General features: G+C 34.3%; 1 protein-coding gene across 1 annotated transcript in view; it reads right to left on the bottom strand.

The window, feature by feature from the left end:
- The window catches only part of LOC126883174 (uncharacterized), a 1224086-nt gene that overhangs the window by 836960 nt on the left and 363009 nt on the right, over positions 1 to 24117 (bottom strand). The gene's annotated exons all lie outside the window — the stretch shown is intronic.

Here is a 24117-nt window from a genome sequence, read left to right as displayed (position 1 = left end):
AGCCTGCGAATTAGAATTTTATATATATAGATGTTAAACCACGAAATTTTTTTAAAAAAATAACGGTTAAAGATAGAAAAGTGAAAATTTAGGATTATATGTATCTTTTGCTTGTGAATCATATACAATTAAGAAAAATCGGTTTGTCGAAAAATAAAAAAAAAATTTAGGGGGGGCAAAGCCCCCTTATAACGTACGGCTATGAAATATAGATAACAACCTACTCCCTGTCCGGTCGAGTCCACCTGCCAAATTTCACGAAAATCGGTCAAGCGGTTTCGGAGGAGTACGGTAACAAAGCCTGCGAATTAGAATTTTATATATATAGACGTTAAACCACGAAATTTTTTTAAAAAAATAACGGTTAAAAATAGAAAAGTGAAAATTTAGGATTATATGTATCTTTTGCTTGTGAATCATATACAATTAAGAAAAATCGGTTTGTCGAAAAATAAAAAAAAATTTTAGGGGGGCAAAGCCCCCTTATAACGTACGGCTATGAAATATAGATAACAACCTACTCCCTGTCCGGTCGAGTTCACCTGCCAAATTTCATGAAAATCGGTCAAGCGGTTTCGGAGGAGTACGGTAACAAAGCCTGCGAATTAGAATTTTATATATATATATAGATGTTAAACCACGAAATTTTTTAAAAAAAATAACGGTTAAAGATAGAAAAGTGAACATTTAGGATTATATGTATCTCTTGCTTGTGAATCATATACAATTAAGAAAAATCGGTTTGTCGAAAAATAAAAAAAAAATTTAGGGGGTGCAAAGCCCCCTTATAACGTACGGCTATGAAATATAGATAGCAACCTACTCCCTGTCCGGTCGAGTCCACCTGCCAAATTTCATGAAAATCGGTCAAGCGGTTTCGGAGGAGTACGGTAACAAAGCCTGCGAATTAGAATTTTATATATATAGATGTTAAACCACGAAATTTTTTTAAAAAAATAACGGTTAAAGATAGAAAAGAGAAAATTTAGGATTATATGTATCTTGTGCTTGTGAATCATATACAATTAAGAAAAATCGGTTTGTCGAAAAATAAAAAAAATTTTAGGGGGGGCAAAGCCCCCTTATAACGTACGGCTATGAAATATAGATAACAACCTACTCCCTGTCCGGTCGAGTTCACCTGCCAAATTTCATGAAAATCGGTCAAGCGGTTTCGGAGGAGTACGGTAACAAAGCCTGCGAATTAGAATTTTATATATATATATAGATGTTAAACCACGAAATTTTTTTAAAAAAATAACGGTTAAAGATAGAAAAGTGAAAATTTAGGGTTATATGTATCTTTTGCTTGTGAATCATATACAATTAAGAAAAATCGGTTTGTCGAAAAATAAAAAAAAAAATTAGGGGGGGCAAAGCCCCCTTATAACGTACGGCTATGAAATATAGATAGCAACCTACTCCCTGTCCGGTCGAGTCCACCTGCCAAATTTCATGAAAATCGGTCAAGCGGTTTCGGAGGAGTACGGTAACAAAGCCTGCGAATTAGAATTTTATATATATAGACGTTAAACCACGAAATTTTTTTAAAAAAATAACGGTTAAAGATAGAAAAGTGAAAATTTAGGATTATATGTATCTTTTGCTTGTGAATCATATACAATTAAGAAAAATCGGTTTGTCGAAAAATAAAAAAAAAAATTTAGGGGGGCAAAGCCCCCTTATAACGTACGGCTATGAAATATAGATAACAACCTACTCCCTGTCCGGTCGAGTTCGGAGGAGTACGGTAACAAAGCCTGCGAATTAGAATTTTATATATATAGATGTTAAACCACGAAATTTTTTTAAAAAAATAACGGTTAAAGATAGAAAAGTGAAAATTTAGGATTATATGTATCTTTTGCTTGTGAATCATATACAATTAAGAAAAATCGGTTTGTCGAAAAATAAAAACAAATTTTAGGGGGGGCAAAGCCCCCTTATAACGTACGGCTATGAAATACAGATAACAACCTACTCCCTGTCCGGTCGAGTTCACCTGCCAAATTTCATGAAAATCGGTCAAGCGGTTTCGGAGGAGTACGGTAACAAAGCCTGCGAATTAGAATTTTATATATTATATAGATGTTAAACCACGAAATCTTTTTAAAAAAATAACGGTTAAAGATAGAAAAGTGAAAATTTAGGATTATATGTATCTTTTGCTTGTGAATCATGTACAATTAAGAAAAATCGGTTTGTCGAAAAAAAAAAAAATTTTAGGGGGGGCAAAGCCCCCTTATAACGTACGGCTATGAAATACAGATAACAACCTACTCCCTGTCCGGTCGAGTCCACCTGCCAAATTTCATGAAAATCGGTCAAGCGGTTTCGGAGGAGTACGGTAACAAAGCCTGCGAATTAGAATTTTATATATATAGATGTTAAACCACGAAATTTTTTTAAAAAAATAACGGTTAAAGATAGAAAAGTGAAAATTTAGGATTATATGTATCTTTTGCTTGTGAATCATATACAATTAAGAGAAATCGGGTTGTCGAAAAATAAAAAAAAAATTTAGGGGGGGCAAAGCCCCCTTATAACGTACGGCTATCAAATATAGATAACAACCAACTCCCTGTCCGGTCGAGTCCATCTGCCAAATTTCATGAAAATCGGTCAAGCGGTTTCGGAGGAGTACGGTAACAAAGCCTGCGAATTAGAATTTTATATATATAGATGTTAAACCACGAAATTTAAAAAAAAAATAACGGTTAAAGATAGAAAAGTGAAAATTTAGGATTATATGTATCTTTTGCTTGTGAATCATATACAATTAAGAAAAATCGGTTTGTCGAAAAATAAAAAAAAATTTTAGGGGGGCAAAGCCCCCTTATAACGTACGGCTATGAAATATAGATAACAACCTACTCCCTGTCCGGTCGAGTTCACCTGCCAAATTTCATGAAAATCGGTCAAGCGGTTTCGGAGGAGTACGGTAACAAAACCTGCGAATTAGAATTTTATATATATAGATGTTAAACCACGAAATTTTTTTAAAAAAATAACGGTTAAAGATAGAAAAGTGAAAATTTAGGAGTATATGTATCTTTTGCTTGTGAATCATATACAATTAAGAAAAATCGGTTTGTCGAAAAATAAAAAAAAATTTTAGGGGGGGCAAAGCCCCCTTATAACGTACGGCTATGAAATATAGATAACAACCTACTCCCTGTCCGGTCGAGTTCACCTGCCAAACTTCATGAAAATCGGTCAAGCGGTTTCGGAGGAGTACGGTAACAAAGCCTGCGAATTAGAATTTTATATATATAGACTAGATGACCCGGTGAACTTCGTTGCACCTTAGATAGTGTGTCAGAATTAGATAATGTGTCATAATTTTACTCAAAATCAACTGCTCGAAAATGAATTGCTCGACATAAAAATTGATTGAAATACAAATTCCTCGAATTAAAAATAAAATTATATGTCTAAATATTTATTCACAATAATGCAAAATTTGTAGGTATATAAAAAAAGGTACATTTAATAGGACAATTATATGATATTCGGAAATTAGAAAAAAATTAGACGGAAATGTACATTTAATAGGACAAATTATGTGAAATTCATATTTTGTTCAATTTGAGTTCAAAAGTTAAACTGTTGCACTTTTCTTTTATAAAATTTCCCGCTCGTTCTTCTTCTGTGCTCAGAATTTTTCTACTGCTTACGGTTCGCTATTTCGGAAACGGACGGCGCTAGAGACAAAAAAAAAATAGTACCATTATGTTCGGAATTCAGTAGGGAGTATGCGCTAACACAGACGGAACGGCGTACGTCGACTGAACCCCCGCTAAAATGTCGAAAGCGACGCATCCCTTACTATACTTTGATGCAGTGACACACACCAGGCGCTCTTAAAATTTTCGTTGCAGCGGCGTTACCGCGACCCATCCTAGAAACCATATCTCGCCCTAATGTCGCCAATCGGTTTTACGACTTCGACGGCATATCATAAATGCGTGTATCGTGGTATAACACAGACGTTTGAGCTGTTTTCTAGCGAATTTTGTTGTGAGTGTTACCAAAGCTTGTTTAATGATTACAGACTTGAAATTACAGACTTGAACTATATTTTGCCTTGAATTTTTTACTCCCATATCAAATTATTTTTATATGGGACTCATTTTATTTTTAATTTTTTATCTTATAGCTTAAAGAGCAACTTAATTAGGTACAATATTTCTATCTGGAAAAAGTAATCTACTAAAAATATTTTTTTTTCAAATTTTACACAATACAGTTTATACTAATAACTTATATATAATTTTATTTGATGTCTAGGTATGTAAAATAGTTCTCCAGTTCTCTAGTTATCCACTATATCCTATTTTTCGCCTTTCCTTTCCAGTGTATAATTTTCATCGATACTATTATATTCCTGAAACTTTCTTGCAGTCCTAGTCTACCTCGTCCCTAGTCCCAACTGGTCTTCTTAGCAGTACCATCTTTGGCATTCTTTCCTTATCCATCCCCTCAAAATGACCTGCCCATCTGATTCTTTATGACTTTGTTTATCTTGTTATACTTGGTTCCTTGTAATGCATCCTTAATTCTTGATTGCTGCTTCTATGCCAGCCGTCTTCCGTATCTGTAATATTTTCCCTGAAAATAGCTCTCAGTACGTTCCGTTCTCAACTCTTTATCATTTCTCCTTCTGTTTTATTTAGCACCCATGTCTCACATCCGGCAGGTGACTGTTGCTCTTATTACGGTTTTGTATATTCTGGTTTTCGTCTTTCTCGATAAGTACTGTACCTTTAATTTGAATAATTTTTTGTTAATAATATTTTGTGAAACATCACTATTTCCCAATAAATTGGGTATAATGGAGGGGCATCAATTTAACACCTGTATTTGCTCAGTGGCGTACCATTGAATGGACAGCCTCTTAGCGTTATAAATAGTTTTTCTTAGGTGATATGCTTTCCCTCATAATGGTGTTATTTCTTGAAAACGGCTCTTTTATACTTACTAATAACTCCTGAAAATATTTTTTAGACATTCTTGTAAAATTAAAAAATTTTCTGGGCCTTTATTATATTAATTTCGTTATATAATGTGTAACAAAATTCCTTATAGTTTCGTTCTTTTATGATGGGATGTATATAATATCTGTGTTTCTTTTTTTCTTTAATATAAGATAAAATAAACTTGCATTTATTACAAAAGACAAATCATCATAAATTTCAGATATCGTATCGTACAGCAGCCAACACGCGACTAAATTTGGCAACTACAAACCTCCACCAAAAGCGTCCGCCAAAATTTTGATTATACCAGATTTGCGCCTCCGCCAAAATTTGATTCTTACACCAGAGATCTGGTCCTTCGGCAAAATTTTAAAATATTTTTTGTACATTAAAAATAGTAATCATAAAGTTAAAAACTTTATATTTTCACGGATTTTAGTACAATTTTCGCTCATTCGTTTCGTGTGCTTAGTGTTGTCTCTAGTGCTCTCGTGTTGTCCTACGGCCTCGTTTTGCTATCTCGGAAACTAATTGAGCTAGAGAGACGACGTATACGCCGTTTTTTTTCCCAATTAAGCAAGGAGTCCACCTGCCAAATTTCATGAAAATCGGTCAAGCAGTTTCGGATGAGTACGGTAACAAAGCCTGCGAATTAGAATTTTATATATTATATAGATGTTAAACCACGAAATCTTTTTAAAAAAATAACGGTTAAAGATAGAAAAGTGAAAATTTAGGATTATATGTATCTTTTGCTTGTGAATCATGTACAATTAAGAAAAATCGGTTTGTCGAAAAAAAAAAAAATTTTAGGGGGGGCAAAGCCCCCTTATAACGTACGGCTATGAAATACAGATAACAACCTACTCCCTGTCCGGTCGAGTCCACCTGCCAAATTTCATGAAAATCGGTCAAGCGGTTTCGGAGGAGTACGGTAACAAAGCCTGCGAATTAGAATTTTATATATATAGATGTTAAACCACGAAATTTTTTTAAAAAAATAACGGTTAAAGATAGAAAAGTGAAAATTTAGGATTATATGTATCTTTTGCTTGTGAATCATATACAATTAAGAGAAATCGGGTTGTCGAAAAATAAAAAAAAAATTTAGGGGGGGCAAAGCCCCCTTATAACGTACGGCTATCAAATATAGATAACAACCAACTCCCTGTCCGGTCGAGTTCATCTGCCAAATTTCATGAAAATCGGTCAAGCGGTTTCGGAGGAGTACGGTAACAAAGCCTGCGAATTAGAATTTTATATATATAGATGTTAAACCACGAAATTTAAAAAAAAAATAACGGTTAAAGATAGAAAAGTGAAAATTTAGGATTATATGTATCTTTTGCTTGTGAATCATATACAATTAAGAAAAATCGGTTTGTCGAAAAATAAAAAAAAATTTTAGGGGGGCAAAGCCCCCTTATAACGTACGGCTATGAAATATAGATAACAACCTACTCCCTGTCCGGTCGAGTTCACCTGCCAAATTTCATGAAAATCGGTCAAGCGGTTTCGGAGGAGTACGGTAACAAAACCTGCGAATTAGAATTTTATATATATAGATGTTAAACCACGAAATTTTTTTAAAAAAATAACGGTTAAAGATAGAAAAGTGAAAATTTAGGAGTATATGTATCTTTTGCTTGTGAATCATATACAATTAAGAAAAATCGGTTTGTCGAAAAATAAAAAAAAATTTTAGGGGGGGCAAAGCCCCCTTATAACGTACGGCTATGAAATATAGATAACAACCTACTCCCTGTCCGGTCGAGTTCACCTGCCAAACTTCATGAAAATCGGTCAAGCGGTTTCGGAGGAGTACGGTAACAAAGCCTGCGAATTAGAATTTTATATATATAGACTAGATGACCCGGTGAACTTCGTTGCACCTTAGATAGTGTGTCAGAATTAGATAATGTGTCATAATTTTACTCAAAATCAACTGCTCGAAAATGAATTGCTCGACATAAAAATTGATTGAAATACAAATTCCTCGAATTAAAAATAAAATTATATGTCTAAATATTTATTCACAATAATGCAAAATTTGTAGGTATATAAAAAAAGGTACATTTAATAGGACAATTATATGATATTCGGAAATTAGAAAAAAATTAGACGGAAATGTACATTTAATAGGACAAATTATGTGAAATTCATATTTTGTTCAATTTGAGTTCAAAAGTTAAACTGTTGCACTTTTCTTTTATAAAATTTCCCGCTCGTTCTTCTTCTGTGCTCAGAATTTTTCTACTGCTTACGGTTCGCTATTTCGGAAACGGACGGCGCTAGAGACAAAAAAAAAATAGTACCATTATGTTCGGAATTCAGTAGGGAGTATGCGCTAACACAGACGGAACGGCGTACGTCGACTGAACCCCCGCTAAAATGTCGAAAGCGACGCATCCCTTACTATACTTTGATGCAGTGACACACACCAGGCGCTCTTAAAATTTTCGTTGCAGCGGCGTTACCGCGACCCATCCTAGAAACCATATCTCGCCCTAATGTCGCCAATCGGTTTTACGACTTCGACGGCATATCATAAATGCGTGTATCGTGGTATAACACAGACGTTTGAGCTGTTTTCTAGCGAATTTTGTTGTGAGTGTTACCAAAGCTTGTTTAATGATTACAGACTTGAAATTACAGACTTGAACTATATTTTGCCTTGAATTTTTTACTCCCATATCAAATTATTTTTATATGGGACTCATTTTATTTTTAATTTTTTATCTTATAGCTTAAAGAGCAACTTAATTAGGTACAATATTTCTATCTGGAAAAAGTAATCTACTAAAAATATTTTTTTTTCAAATTTTACACAATACAGTTTATACTAATAACTTATATATAATTTTATTTGATGTCTAGGTATGTAAAATAGTTCTCCAGTTCTCTAGTTATCCACTATATCCTATTTTTCGCCTTTCCTTTCCAGTGTATAATTTTCATCGATACTATTATATTCCTGAAACTTTCTTGCAGTCCTAGTCTACCTCGTCCCTAGTCCCAACTGGTCTTCTTAGCAGTACCATCTTTGGCATTCTTTCCTTATCCATCCCCTCAAAATGACCTGCCCATCTGATTCTTTATGACTTTGTTTATCTTGTTATACTTGGTTCCTTGTAATGCATCCTTAATTCTTGATTGCTGCTTCTATGCCAGCCGTCTTCCGTATCTGTAATATTTTCCCTGAAAATAGCTCTCAGTACGTTCCGTTCTCAACTCTTTATCATTTCTCCTTCTGTTTTATTTAGCACCCATGTCTCACATCCGGCAGGTGACTGTTGCTCTTATTACGGTTTTGTATATTCTGGTTTTCGTCTTTCTCGATAAGTACTGTACCTTTAATTTGAATAATTTTTTGTTAATAATATTTTGTGAAACATCACTATTTCCCAATAAATTGGGTATAATGGAGGGGCATCAATTTAACACCTGTATTTGCTCAGTGGCGTACCATTGAATGGACAGCCTCTTAGCGTTATAAATAGTTTTTCTTAGGTGATATGCTTTCCCTCATAATGGTGTTATTTCTTGAAAACGGCTCTTTTATACTTACTAATAACTCCTGAAAATATTTTTTAGACATTCTTGTAAAATTAAAAAATTTTCTGGGCCTTTATTATATTAATTTCGTTATATAATGTGTAACAAAATTCCTTATAGTTTCGTTCTTTTATGATGGGATGTATATAATATCTGTGTTTCTTTTTTTCTTTAATATAAGATAAAATAAACTTGCATTTATTACAAAAGACAAATCATCATAAATTTCAGATATCGTATCGTACAGCAGCCAACACGCGACTAAATTTGGCAACTACAAACCTCCACCAAAAGCGTCCGCCAAAATTTTGATTATACCAGATTTGCGCCTCCGCCAAAATTTGATTCTTACACCAGAGATCTGGTCCTTCGGCAAAATTTTAAAATATTTTTTGTACATTAAAAATAGTAATCATAAAGTTAAAAACTTTATATTTTCACGGATTTTAGTACAATTTTCGCTCATTCGTTTCGTGTGCTTAGTGTTGTCTCTAGTGCTCTCGTGTTGTCCTACGGCCTCGTTTTGCTATCTCGGAAACTAATTGAGCTAGAGAGACGACGTATACGCCGTTTTTTTCCCAATTAAGCAAGGAGTCCACCTGCCAAATTTCATGAAAATCGGTCAAGCAGTTTCGGATGAGTACGGTAACAAAGCCTGCGAATTAGAATTTTATATATATAGATGTTAAACCACGAAATTTTTTTAAAAAAATAACGGTTAAAGATAGAAAAGTGAAAATTTAGGATTATATGTATCTTTTGCTTGTGAATCATATACAATTAAGAAAAATCGGTTTGTCGAAAAAAAAAAAAATTATAGGGGGGGCAAAGCCCCCTTATAACGTACGGCTATGAAATACAGATAACAACCTACTCCCTGTCCGGTCGAGTCCACCTGCCAAATTTCATGAAAATCGGTCAAGCGGTTTCGGAGGAGTACGGTAACAAAGCCTGCGAATTAGAATTTTATATATATAGATAGATGTTAAACCACGAAATTTTTTTTTTAAAATAACGGTTAAAGATAGAAAAGTGAAAATTTAGGATTATATGTATCTTTTGCTTGTGAATCATATACAATTAAGAAAAATCGGTTTGTCGAAAAAAAAAAAAAATTATAGGGGGGGCAAAGCCCCCTTATAACGTACGGCTATGAAATACAGATAACAACCTACTCCCTGTCCGGTCGAGTCCACCTGCCAAATTTCATGAAAATCGGTCAAGCGGTTTCGGAGGAGTACGGTAACAAAGCCTGCGAATTAGAATTTTATATATATAGATGTTAAACCACGAAATTTTTTTAAAAAAATAACGGTTAAAGATAGAAAAGTGAAAATTTAGGATTATATGTATCTTGTGCTTGTGAATCATATACAATTAAGAAAAATCGGTTTGTCGAAAAATAAAAAAAAAATTTAGGGGGTGCAAAGCCCCCTTATAACGTACGGCTATGAAATATAGATAACAACCTACTCCCTGTCCGGTCGAGTTCACCTGCCAAATTTCATGAAAATCGGTCAAGCGGTTTCGGAGGAGTACGGTAACAAAGTCTGCGAATTAGAATTTTATATATATAGATGTTAAACCACAAATTTTTTTTAAAAAAATAACGGTTAAAGATAGAAAAGTGAAAATTTAGGATTATATGTATCTTTTGCTTGTAATCATATACAACTAAGAAAAATCGGTTTGTCGAAAAATGAAAAAAAAAAGTTTTAGGGGGGGCAAAGCCCCCTTATAACGTACGGCTATGAAATATAGATAACAACCTACTCCCTGTCCGGTCGAGTCCACCTGCCAAATTTCATGAAAATCGGTCAAGCGGTTTCGGAGGAGTACGGTAACAAAGCCTGCGAATTAGAATTTTATATATATAGATGTTAAACCACGAAATTTTTTTAAAAAAATAACGGTTAAAGATAGAAAAGTGAAAATTTAGGATTATATGTATCTTTTGCTTGTGAATCATATACAATTAAGAAAAATCGGTTTGTCGAAAAATAAAAAAAAAATTTAGGGGGGGCAAAGCCCCCTTATAACGTACGGCTATGAAATATAGATAACAACCTACTCCCTGTCCGGTCGAGTCCACCTGCCAAATTTCACGAAAATCGGTCAAGCGGTTTCGGAGGAGTACGGTAACAAAGCCTGCGAATTAGAATTTTATATATATAGACGTTAAACCACGAAATTTTTTTAAAAAAATAACGGTTAAAAATAGAAAAGTGAAAATTTAGGATTATATGTATCTTTTGCTTGTGAATCATATACAATTAAGAAAAATCGGTTTGTCGAAAAATAAAAAAAAATTTTAGGGGGGCAAAGCCCCCTTATAACGTACGGCTATGAAATATAGATAACAACCTACTCCCTGTCCGGTCGAGTTCACCTGCCAAATTTCATGAAAATCGGTCAAGCGGTTTCGGAGGAGTACGGTAACAAAGCCTGCGAATTAGAATTTTATATATATACTAGATGACCCGGTGAACTTCGTTGCACCTTAGATAGTGTGTCATAATTAGATAATGTGTCATAATTTTACTCAAATCAACTGCTCGAAAATGAATTGCTCGACATAACAATTGATTGAAATACAAATTCCTCGAATTAAAAATAAAATTATATGTCTAAATATTTATTCACAATAATGCAAAATTTGTAGGTATATAAGAAAAGGTACATTTAATAGGACAATTTGTTACGGATAGGGGGAATAAGTTAGGCAAAAGTCTGGGTCTCTAACTTATTCCATACAAGGAGCTACTCAATTCACCCCCCCGGCCTATCCGTATCCTCGTCCATTTTCAAAATATGGCACGGCCTCGCTGGTCATCAGCTACGCCTCAGCCCTCCAGGGCTAAGGCAATGGGAAAATGCACCAGGCCTTGACAAAGGCGAGTGCAAAGGGGGACACTGAGTTCTGACAAGAACTCAGTGTCGTTTCTTACATTAATAAAACCTAAAATATAAAGATACAGCTACTCTGGTAGCGTTTGGCTGGTTCTGATAAGAACCAAGCCAAAGCTATTGCTTTCTTACATTATGAAATGAACCCTAAAAATAAACACTGGAACTATACTAAATGTAGAATTAAAACAACTGCTTTGCGGTAGAAAGACCCCAGACCACAGAGTCGGGGAAGGTAGGTGTAGCGCCCCAGGCTGACGGGCAAGCCCGTGCAGGCCGGAGGACGACTGCGGACTGAGATGTCGAGGATTGGAACCGCCAGCTTTTATAGAAGCGTCGCTGTGACGCGTGCGGCAAGCTGGGAATTCCAAAACCTCGACGGGTGGAGCCTCTGACTCGCGTCAGAGGAGAGAAGGCGGGGCGATGCACATCGCGAGCGTGAGCTGCGATGACAATATGATATTCGGAAATTAGAAAAAAATTAGACGGAAAGGTACATTTAATAGGACAAATTATGTGAAATTCATATTTTGTTCAATTTGAGTTCAAAAGTTAAACTGTTGCACTTTTCTTTTATAAAATTTCCCGCTCGTTCTTCTTCTGTGCTCAGAATTTTTCTACTGCTTACGGTTCGCTATTTCGGAAACGGACGGCGCTAGAGACAAAAAAAATAGTACCATTATGTTCGAAATTCAGTAGGGAGTATGCGCTAACACAGACGGAACGGCGTACGTCGACTGAACCCCCGCTAAAATGTCGAAAGCGACGCATCCCTTACTATACTTTGATGCAGTGACACACACCAGCCGCTCTAAAAATTTTCGTTGCAGCGGCGTTACCGCGACCCATCCTAGAAACCATATCTCGCCCTAATGTCGCCAATCGGTTTTACGACTTCGACGGCATATCATAAATGCGTGTATCGTGGTATAACACAGACGTTTGAGCTGTTTTCTAGCGAATTTTGTTGTGAGTGTTGCCAAAGCTTGTTTAATGATGGAAATTACAGACTTGAACTATATTTTGCCTTGAATTTTTTACTCCCATATCAAATTATTTTTATATGGGACTCATTTTATTTTTAATTTTTTATCTTATAGCTTAAAGAGCAACTTAATTAGGTACAATATTTCTATCTGGAAAAAAGTAATCTACTAAAAATAATTTTTTTTTCAAATTTTACACAATACAGTTTATACTAATAACTTATATATAATTTTATTTGATGTCTAGGTATGTAAAATAGTTCTCCAGTTCTCTAGTTCTCCACTATATCCTATTTTTCGCCTTTCCTTTCCAGTGTGTAATTTTCATCGATACTATTATATTCCTGAAACTTTTTTGCAGTCCTAGTCTACCTCGTCCCTAGTCCCAACTGGTCTTCTTAGCAGTACCATCTTTGGCATTCTTTACTTATCCATCCCCTCAAAATGACCTGCCCATCTGATTCTTTATGACTTTGTTTATCTTGTTATACTTGGTTCCTTGTAATGCATCCTTAATTCTTGATTGCTGCTTCTATGCCAGCCGTCTTCCGTATCTGTATTATTTTCCCTGAAAATAGCTCTCAGTACGTTCCGTTCTCAACTCTTTATCATTTCTCCTTCTGTTTAATTTAGCACCCATGTCTCACATCCGGCAGGTGACTGTTGCTCTTATTACGGTTTTGTATATTCTGGTTTTCGTCTTTCTCGATAAGTACTGTGCCTTTAATTCGAATACTTTTTTTGTTAATAATAATTTGTGAAACATCACTATTTCCCAATAAATTGGGTATAATAGAGGGGCATCAATTTAACACCTGTATTTGCTCAGTGGCGTACCATTGAATGGACAGTCTCTTAGCGTTATAAATAGTTTTTCTTAGGTGATATGCTTTCCCTCATAATGGTGTTATTTCTTGAAAACGGCTCTTTTATACTTACTAATAACTCCTGAAAATATTTTTTAGACATTCTTGTAAAATTAAAAAACTTTTCTGGGCCTTTATTATATTAATTTCGTTATATAATGTGTAACAAAATTCCTTATAATTTCGTTCCTTTATGATGGAATGTATCCAATATCTGTGTTTCTTTTTTTCTTTAATATAAGATAAAATAAACTTGCATTTATTACAAAAGACAAATCGTCGTAACTTTCAGATATCGTATCGTCACGTATCGTACAGCAGCCAACACGCGACTAAATTTGGCAACTACAAACCTCCACCAAAAGCATCCGCCAAAATTTCGATTATTCCAGATTTGCGCCTCCGCCAAAATTTGATTGTTATACCAGAGATCTGGTCCTTCGGCAAAATTTTAAACTATTTTTTGTACATTAAAAATAGTAATCGTAAAGTTAAAAACTTTATATTTTCGCGGATTTTAGTACAATTTTCGCTCATTCGTTTCGTGTGCTTAGTGCTGTCTCTAGTGCTCTCGTGTTATCCTACGGCCTCGTTTTGCTATCTCGGAAACTAATTGAGCTAGAGAGACGATTTATACGCCGTTTTTTTCGCAATTAAGCAAGGAGCCCACCTGCCAAATTTCATGAAAATCGGTCAAGTGGTTTCGGAGGAGTTTGGCAACAAAGCCTGCGAAAGAGAATTTTATATATATAGATGTTAAACCACGAAATTTTTTTAAAAAAATAACGGTTAAAGATAGAAAAGTGAAAATTTAGGATTGTATGTATCTTTTGCTTCTGAATCATATAGAATTAAGAAAAATCGGTTTGTCGAAAAATAAAAAAAATTATTAGGGGGGGCAAAGCCCCCTTATGACGTACGGCTATGAAATATAGATAACAACCTACTCCCTGTCCGGTCGAGTCCACCTGCGAAATTTCATGAAAATCGGTCAAGTGGTTTCGGAGGAGTTTGGCAACAAAGCCTGCGAAAGAGAATTTTATATATATAGATGTTAAACCACGAAATTTTTTTAAAAAAATAACGGTTAAAGATAGAAAAGTGAAAATTTAGGATTGTATGTATCTTTTGCTTCTGAATCATATAGAATTAAGAAAAATCGGTTTGTCGAAAAATAAAAAAAATTATTAGGGGGGGCAAAGCCCCCTTATGACGTACGGCTATGAAATATAGATAACAACCTACTCCCTGTCCGGTCGAGTCCACCTGCGAAATTTCATGAAAATCGGTCAAGTGGTTTCGGAGGAGTTTGGCAACAAAGCCTGCGAAAGAGAATTTTATATATATACCGGGTGGTGAATTGGAACACGGGCCATAGGAAACTCAATGTAAAATTCTAAACTGTTGAATTCCTGCTTCCCTAATTATTTGACATCAAAAGTCATAAGAAACTATTTGTAGAGAATTGAAATCTGTATTGAAAACAACTGTTAATATTGTTCTATGAACAATAATTATTCAAAATTTTGTAAAAATATAATACAATTTTCAGAGAAATACGCCAAAGTTACGCCACACACAGTGCAATAATGTGTATAAGATTGCATTCGGTGACAATGAATTTATTATATTAACAATTTGAACTGTCAATTTCTTTATTTATTTTATCATTTATTGTTTAAAACACAATAAAGTTGATCAGATATCCTCAGTTAAGGAGAAAGTATGAATAATAAAGATATTTTCTTCAGTCAATAGTGTGCTCACTGTCAGTTAAATAGTAACGTGTGGCTTAACATGCCCACACATACCTACTGCGGTAAATACATTATATTTTTCAAAATTTTGGAATGTGTTTAAATCGTAGAACAATTGTAACTTCTGTTTTTAATACACATTTCAATCCTCTACAAATAACTTCTCACGACTTTTGATGTAGCATAATTAGGGAAGCAGGAATTCAACAGTTTAAAATTTTACATTGAGTTTCCTATGGCCCGTTTTCCGATTCACCACCCGGTAGATGTTAAACCACGAAATTTTTTTAAAAAAATAACGGTTAAAGATAGAAAAGTGAAAATTTAGGATTGTATGTATCTTTTGCTTCTGAATCATATAGAATTAAGAAAAATCGGTTTGTCGAAAAATAAAAAAAATTATTAGGGGGGGCAAAGCCCCCTTATGACGTACGGCTATCAAATATAGATAACAACCTACTCCCTGTCCGGTCGAGTCCACCTGCGAAATTTCATGAAAATCGGTCAAGTGGTTTCGGAGGAGTTTGGCAACAAAGCCTGCGAAAGAGAATTTTATATATATAGATGTTAAACCACGAAATTTTTTTAAAAAAATAACGGTTAAAGATAGAAAAGTGAAAATTTAGGATTGTATGTATCTTTTGCTTCTGAATCATATAGAATTAAGAAAAATCGGTTTGTCGAAAAATAAAAAAAATTATTAGGGGGGGCAAAGCCCCCTTATGACGTACGGCTATCAAATATAGATAACAACCTACTCCCTGTCCGGTCGAGTCCACCTGCGAAATTTCATGAAAATCGGTCAAGTGGTTTCGGAGGAGTTTGGCAACAAAGCCTGCGAAAGAGAATTTTATATATATAGATGTTAAACCACGAAATTTTTTTAAAAAAATAACGGTTAAAGATAGAAAAGTGAAAATTTAGGATTGTATGTATCTTTTGCTTCTGAATCATATAGAATTAAGAAAAATCGGTTTGTCGAAAAATAAAAAAAATTATTAGGGGGGGCAAAGCCCCCTTATGACGTACGGCTATCAAATATAGATAACAACCTACTCCCTGTCCGGTCGAGTCCACCTGCGAAATTTCATGAAAATCGGTCAAGTGGTTTCGGAGGAGTTTGGCAACAAAGCCTGCGAAAGAGAATTTTATATATATAGATATAGATGTTAAACCACGAAATTTTTTAAAAAAAATAACGGTTAAAGATAGAAAAGTGAACATTTAGGATTATATGTATCTCTTGCTTGTGAATCATATACAATTAAGAAAAATCGGTTTGTCGAAAAATAAAAAAAAAATTTAGGGGGTGCAAAGCCCCCTTATAACGTACGGCTATGAAATATAGATAGCAACCTACTCCCTGTCCGGTCGAGTCCACCTGCCAAATTTCATGAAAATCGGTCAAGCGGTTTCGGAGGAGTACGGTAACAAAGCCTGCGAATTAGAATTTTATATATATAGATGTTAAACCACGAAATTTTTTTAAAAAAATAACGGTTAAAGATAGAAAAGAGAAAATTTAGGATTATATGTATCTTGTGCTTGTGAATCATATACAATTAAGAAAAATCGGTTTGTCGAAAAATAAAAAAAAATTTTAGGGGGTGCAAAGTCCCCTTATAACGTACGGCTATGAAATATAGATAACAACCTACTCCCTGTCCGGTCGAGTCCACCTGCCAAATTTCATGAAAATCGGTCAAGCGGTTTCGGAGGAGTACGGTAACAAAGCCTGCGAATTAGAATTTTATATATATAGATGTTAAACTACGAAATTTTTTTAAAAAAATAACGGTTAAAGATAGAAAAGTGAAAATTTAGGGTTATATGTATCTTTTGCTTGTGAATCATATACAATTAAGAAAAATCGGTTTGTCGAAAAATAAAAAAAAAAATTAGGGGGGGCAAAGCCCCCTTATAACGTACGGCTATGAAATATAGATAGCAACCTACTCCCTGTCCGGTCGAGTCCACCTGCCAAATTTCATGAAAATCGGTCAAGCGGTTTCGGAGGAGTACGGTAACAAAGCCTGCGAATTAGAATTTTATATATATAGACGTTAAACCACGAAATTTTTTTAAAAAAATAACGGTTAAAGATAGAAAAGTGAAAATTTAGGATTATATGTATCTTTTGCTTGTGAATCATATACAATTAAGAAAAATCGGTTTGTCGAAAAATAAAAAAAAAATTTAGGGGGGCAAAGCCCCCTTATAACGTACGGCTATGAAATATAGATAACAACCTACTCCCTGTCCGGTCGAGTTCGGAGGAGTACGGTAACAAAGCCTGCGAATTAGAATTTTATATATATAGATGTTAAACCACGAAATTTTTTTAAAAAAATAACGGTTAAAGATAGAAAAGTGAAAATTTAGGATTATATGTATCTTTTGCTTGTGAATCATATACAATTAAGAAAAATCGGTTTGTCGAAAAATAAAAACAAATTTTAGGGGGGGCAAAGCCCCCTTATAACGTACGGCTATGAAATACAGATAACAACCTACTCCCTGTCCGGTCGAGTTCACCTGCCAAATTTCATGAAAATCGGTCAAGCGGTTTCGGAGGAGTACGGTAACAAAGCCTGCGAATTAGAATTTTATATATTATATAGATGTTAAACCACGAAATCTTTTTAAAAAAATAACGGTTAAAGATAGAAAAGTGAAAATTTAGGATTATATGTATCTTTTGCTTGTGAATCATATACAATTAAGAAAAATCGGTTTGTCGAAAAAAAAAAAAATTTTAGGGGGGGCAAAGCCCCCTTATAACGTACGGCTATGAAATACAGATAACAACCTACTCCCTGTCCGGTCGAGTCCACCTGCAAAATTTCATGAAAATCGGTCAAGCGGTTTCGGAGGAGTACGGTAACAAAGCCTGCGAATTAGAATTTTATATATATAGATGTTAAACCACGAAATTTTTTTAAAAAAATAACGGTTAAAGATAGAAAAGTGAAAATTTAGGATTATATGTATCTTTTGCTTGTGAATCATATACAATTAAGAGAAATCGGGTTGTCGAAAAATAAAAAAAAAATTTAGGGGGGGCAAAGCCCCCTTATAACGTACGGCTATCAAATATAGATAACAACCAACTCCCTGTCCGGTCGAGTCCATCTGCCAAATTTCATGAAAATCGGTCAAGCGGTTTCGGAGGAGTACGGTAACAAAGCCTGCGAATTAGAATTTTATATATATAGATGTTAAACCACGAAATTTAAAAAAAAAATAACGGTTAAAGATAGAAAAGTGAAAATTTAGGATTATATGTATCTTTTGCTTGTGAATCATATACAATTAAGAAAAATCGGTTTGTCGAAAAATAAAAAAAAATTTTAGGGGGGCAAAGCCCCCTTATAACGTACGGCTATGAAATATAGATAACAACCTACTCCCTGTCCGGTCGAGTTCACCTGCCAAATTTCATGAAAATCGGTCAAGCGGTTTCGGAGGAGTACGGTAACAAAACCTGCGAATTAGAATTTTATATATATAGATGTTAAACCACGAAATTTTTTTAAAAAAATAACGGTTAAAGATAGAAAAGTGAAAATTTAGGAGTATATGTATCTTTTGCTTGTGAATCATATACAATTAAGAAAAATCGGTTTGTCGAAAAATAAAAAAAAATTTTAGGGGGGCAAAGCCCCCTTATAACGTACGGCTATGAAATATAGATAACAACCTACTCCCTGTCCGGTCGAGTTCACCTGCCAAACTTCATGAAAATCGGTCAAGCGGTTTCGGAGGAGTACGGTAACAAAGCCTGCGAATTAGAATTTTATATATATAGACTAGATGACCCGGTGAACTTCGTTGCACCTTAGATAGTGTGTCAGAATTAGATAATGTGTCATAATTTTACTCAAAATCAACTGCTCGAAAATGAATTGCTCGACATAAAAATTGATTGAAATACAAATTCCTCGAATTAAAAATAAAATTATATGTCTAAATATTTATTCACAATAATGCAAAATTTGTAGGTATATAAAAAAAGGTACATTTAATAGGACAATTATATGATATTCGGAAATTAGAAAAAAATTAGACGGAAATGTACATTTAATAGGACAAATTATGTGAAATTCATATTTTGTTCAATTTGAGTTCAAAAGTTAAACTGTTGCACTTTTCTTTTATAAAATTTCCCGCTCGTTCTTCTTCTGTGCTCAGAATTTTTCTACTGCTTACGGTTCGCTATTTCGGAAACGGACGGCGCTAGAGACAAAAAAAAAATAGTACCATTATGTTCGGAATTCAGTAGGGAGTATGCGCTAACACAGACGGAACGGCGTACGTCGACTGAACCCCCGCTAAAATGTCGAAAGCGACGCATCCCTTACTATACTTTGATGCAGTGACACACACCAGGCGCTCTTAAAATTTTCGTTGCAGCGGCGTTACCGCGACCCATCCTAGAAACCATATCTCGCCCTAATGTCGCCAATCGGTTTTACGACTTCGACGGCATATCATAAATGCGTGTATCGTGGTATAACACAGACGTTTGAGCTGTTTTCTAGCGAATTTTGTTGTGAGTGTTACCAAAGCTTGTTTAATGATTACAGACTTGAAATTACAGACTTGAACTATATTTTGCCTTGAATTTTTTACTCCCATATCAAATTATTTTTATATGGGACTCATTTTATTTTTAATTTTTTATCTTATAGCTTAAAGAGCAACTTAATTAGGTACAATATTTCTATCTGGAAAAAGTAATCTACTAAAAATATTTTTTTTTCAAATTTTACACAATACAGTTTATACTAATAACTTATATATAATTTTATTTGATGTCTAGGTATGTAAAATAGTTCTCCAGTTCTCTAGTTATCCACTATATCCTATTTTTCGCCTTTCCTTTCCAGTGTATAATTTTCATCGATACTATTATATTCCTGAAACTTTCTTGCAGTCCTAGTCTACCTCGTCCCTAGTCCCAACTGGTCTTCTTAGCAGTACCATCTTTGGCATTCTTTCCTTATCCATCCCCTCAAAATGACCTGCCCATCTGATTCTTTATGACTTTGTTTATCTTGTTATACTTGGTTCCTTGTAATGCATCCTTAATTCTTGATTGCTGCTTCTATGCCAGCCGTCTTCCGTATCTGTAATATTTTCCCTGAAAATAGCTCTCAGTACGTTCCGTTCTCAACTCTTTATCATTTCTCCTTCTGTTTTATTTAGCACCCATGTCTCACATCCGGCAGGTGACTGTTGCTCTTATTACGGTTTTGTATATTCTGGTTTTCGTCTTTCTCGATAAGTACTGTACCTTTAATTTGAATAATTTTTTGTTAATAATATTTTGTGAAACATCACTATTTCCCAATAAATTGGGTATAATGGAGGGGCATCAATTTAACACCTGTATTTGCTCAGTGGCGTACCATTGAATGGACAGCCTCTTAGCGTTATAAATAGTTTTTCTTAGGTGATATGCTTTCCCTCATAATGGTGTTATTTCTTGAAAACGGCTCTTTTATACTTACTAATAACTCCTGAAAATATTTTTTAGACATTCTTGTAAAATTAAAAAACTTTTCTGGGCCTTTATTATATTAATTTCGTTATATAATGTGTAACAAAATTCCTTATAGTTTCGTTCTTTTATGATGGGATGTATATAATATCTGTGTTTCTTTTTTTCTTTAATATAAGATAAAATAAACTTGCATTTATTACAAAAGACAAATCATCATAAATTTCAGATATCGTATCGTACAGCAGCCAACACGCGACTAAATTTGGCAACTACAAACCTCCACCAAAAGCGTCCGCCAAAATTTTGATTATACCAGATTTGCGCCTCCGCCAAAATTTGATTCTTACACCAGAGATCTGGTCCTTCGGCAAAATTTTAAAATATTTTTTGTACATTAAAAATAGTAATCATAAAGTTAAAAACTTTATATTTTCACGGATTTTAGTACAATTTTCGCTCATTCGTTTCGTGTGCTTAGTGTTGTCTCTAGTGCTCTCGTGTTGTCCTACGGCCTCGTTTTGCTATCTCGGAAACTAATTGAGCTAGAGAGACGACGTATACGCCGTTTTTTTCCCAATTAAGCAAGGAGTCCACCTGCCAAATTTCATGAAAATCGGTCAAGCAGTTTCGGATGAGTACGGTAACAAAGCCTGCGAATTAGAATTTTATATATATAGATGTTAAACCACGAAATTTTTTTAAAAAAATAACGGTTAAAGATAGAAAAGTGAAAATTTAGGATTATATGTATCTTTTGCTTGTGAATCATATACAATTAAGAAAAATCGGTTTGTCGAAAAATAAAAAAAAATTTTAGGGGGGGCAAAGCCCCCTTATAACGTACGGCTATGAAATATAGATAACAACCTACTCCCTGTCCGGTGGAGTTCACCTGCCAAACTTCATGAAAATCGGTCAAGCGGTTTCGGAGGAGTACGGTAACAAAGCCTGCGAATTAGAATTTTATATATATAGATAGATGTTAAACCACGAAATTTTTTTTTTAAAATAACGGTTAAAGATAGAAAAGTGAAAATTTAGGATTATATGTATCTTTTGCTTGTGAATCATATACAATTAAGAAAAATCGGTTTGTCGAAAAAAAAAAAAATTATAGGGGGGGCAAAGCCCCCTTATAACGTACGGCTATGAAATACAGATAACAACCTACTCCCTGTCCGGTCGAGTCCACCTGCCAAATTTCATGAAAATCGGTCAAGCGGTTTCGGAGGAGTACGGTAACAAAGCCTGCGAATTAGAATTTTATATATATAGATGTTAAACCACGAAATTTTTTTAAAAAAATAACGGTTAAAGATAGAAAAGTGAAAATTTAGGATTATATGTATCTTGTGCTTGTGAATCATATACAATTAAGAAAAATCGGTTTGTCGAAAAATAAAAAAAAAATTTAGGGGGTGCAAAGCCCCCTTATAACGTACGGCTATGAAATATAGATAACAACCTACTCCCTGTCCGGTCGAGTTCACCTGCCAAATTTCATGAAAATCGGTCAAGCGGTTTCGGAGGAGTACGGTAACAAAGTCTGCGAATTAGAATTTTATATATATAGATGTTAAACCACAAATTTTTTTTAAAAAAATAACGGTTAAAGATAGAAAAGTGAAAATTTAGGATTATATGTATCTTTTGCTTGTAATCATATACAACTAAGAAAAATCGGTTTGTCGAAAAATGAAAAAAAAAAGTTTTAGGGGGGGCAAAGCCCCCTTATAACGTACGGCTATGAAATATAGATAACAACCTACTCCCTGTCCGGTCGAGTCCACCTGCCAAATTTCATGAAAATCGGTCAAGCGGTTTCGGAGGAGTACGGTAACAAAGCCTGCGAATTAGAATTTTATATATATAGATGTTAAACCACGAAATTTTTTTAAAAAAATAACGGTTAAAGATAGAAAAGTGAAAATTTAGGATTATATGTATCTTTTGCTTGTGAATCATATACAATTAAGAAAAATCGGTTTGTCGAAAAATAAAAAAAAAATTTAGGGGGGGCAAAGCCCCCTTATAACGTACGGCTATGAAATATAGATAACAACCTACTCCCTGTCCGGTCGAGTCCACCTGCCAAATTTCACGAAAATCGGTCAAGCGGTTTCGGAGGAGTACGGTAACAAAGCCTGCGAATTAGAATTTTATATATATAGACGTTAAACCACGAAATTTTTTTAAAAAAATAACGGTTAAAAATAGAAAAGTGAAAATTTAGGATTATATGTATCTTTTGCTTGTGAATCATATACAATTAAGAAAAATCGGTTTGTCGAAAAATAAAAAAAAATTTTAGGGGGGCAAAGCCCCCTTATAACGTACGGCTATGAAATATAGATAACAACCTACTCCCTGTCCGGTCGAGTTCACCTGCCAAATTTCATGAAAATCGGTCAAGCGGTTTCGGAGGAGTACGGTAACAAAGCCTGCGAATTAGAATTTTATATATATATATAGATGTTAAACCACGAAATTTTTTAAAAAAAATAACGGTTAAAGATAGAAAAGTGAACATTTAGGATTATATGTATCTCTTGCTTGTGAATCATATACAATTAAGAAAAATCGGTTTGTCGAAAAATAAAAAAAAAATTTAGGGGGTGCAAAGCCCCCTTATAACGTACGGCTATGAAATATAGATAGCAACCTACTCCCTGTCCGGTCGAGTCCACCTGCCAAATTTCATGAAAATCGGTCAAGCGGTTTCGGAGGAGTACGGTAACAAAGCCTGCGAATTAGAATTTTATATATATAGATGTTAAACCACGAAATTTTTTTAAAAAAATAACGGTTAAAGATAGAAAAGAGAAAATTTAGGATTATATGTATCTTGTGCTTGTGAATCATATACAATTAAGAAAAATCGGTTTGTCGAAAAATAAAAAAAAATTTTAGGGGGTGCAAAGTCCCCTTATAACGTACGGCTATGAAATATAGATAACAACCTACTCCCTGTCCGGTCGAGTCCACCTGCCAAATTTCATGAAAATCGGTCAAGCGGTTTCGGAGGAGTACGGTAACAAAGCCTGCGAATTAGAATTTTATATATATAGATGTTAAACTACGAAATTTTTTTAAAAAAATAACGGTTAAAGATAGAAAAGTGAAAATTTAGGGTTATATGTATCTTTTGCTTGTGAATCATATACAATTAAGAAAAATCGGTTTGTCGAAAAATAAAAAAAAAAATTAGGGGGGGCAAAGCCCCCTTATAACGTACGGCTATGAAATATAGATAGCAACCTACTCCCTGTCCGGTCGAGTCCACCTGCCAAATTTCATGAAAATCGGTCAAGCGGTTTCGGAGGAGTACGGTAACAAAGCCTGCGAATTAGAATTTTATATATATAGACGTTAAACCACGAAATTTTTTTAAAAAAATAACGGTTAAAGATAGAAAAGTGAAAATTTAGGATTATATGTATCTTTTGCTTGTGAATCATATACAATTAAGAAAAATCGGTTTGTCGAAAAATAAAAAAAAAATTTAGGGGGGCAAAGCCCCCTTATAACGTACGGCTATGAAATATAGATAACAACCTACTC

Source organism: Diabrotica virgifera, chromosome 4 (assembly GCF_917563875.1).
Source record: "Diabrotica virgifera virgifera chromosome 4, PGI_DIABVI_V3a".
In the NCBI taxonomy this organism is placed as follows: Eukaryota; Metazoa; Arthropoda; class Insecta; order Coleoptera; family Chrysomelidae; genus Diabrotica; species Diabrotica virgifera.
Note: the sequence above shows the minus strand (reverse complement) of the source record. Positions and strands in the feature narration are given on the sequence as shown.